Genomic DNA, 450 nt, shown 5'->3' with positions numbered 1-450 from the left:
TAGCAATAGGCTTTCCAAAGAGTTTTCCAATTTTCAACGTATTCGAAAAACAGAAAGAGAAGAAATCGGATATTTATTCAACCACGTATCCAAAAACAGAACAATATTTCCCTTAAAAAAAGACCAAAGCATTTAATATGTCGAGAGAACGCAGGGGCAAAATATTTCCTTCGTATTGCACGAACTCGAACGACGTTGCATGAAAGGTGAAAGGTCATCATTGTCATATTTCCCCCTTTATGTTGCATGTGACATCATAATCAACATAGCCACGTTGTAACCATGTGTCAGAGGGAGTTCACCATGATGGCAAAGTTCACCATGGCAATTGGCAAAAAACACAAACAATGTTCATTTTAAAAATCTCTATTTGTTTTTTCTTGTTCTAGCTTTAAGTGCTTATGAGATAATGGACAGAGCCATTACGGTAATATAGGGTGCTAGCAATAA

This window comes from Penaeus monodon, chromosome 23, assembly GCF_015228065.2.
Source record: "Penaeus monodon isolate SGIC_2016 chromosome 23, NSTDA_Pmon_1, whole genome shotgun sequence".
NCBI classification, from domain to species: Eukaryota; Metazoa; Arthropoda; class Malacostraca; order Decapoda; family Penaeidae; genus Penaeus; species Penaeus monodon.
This window is presented reverse-complemented; position numbering follows the sequence as displayed.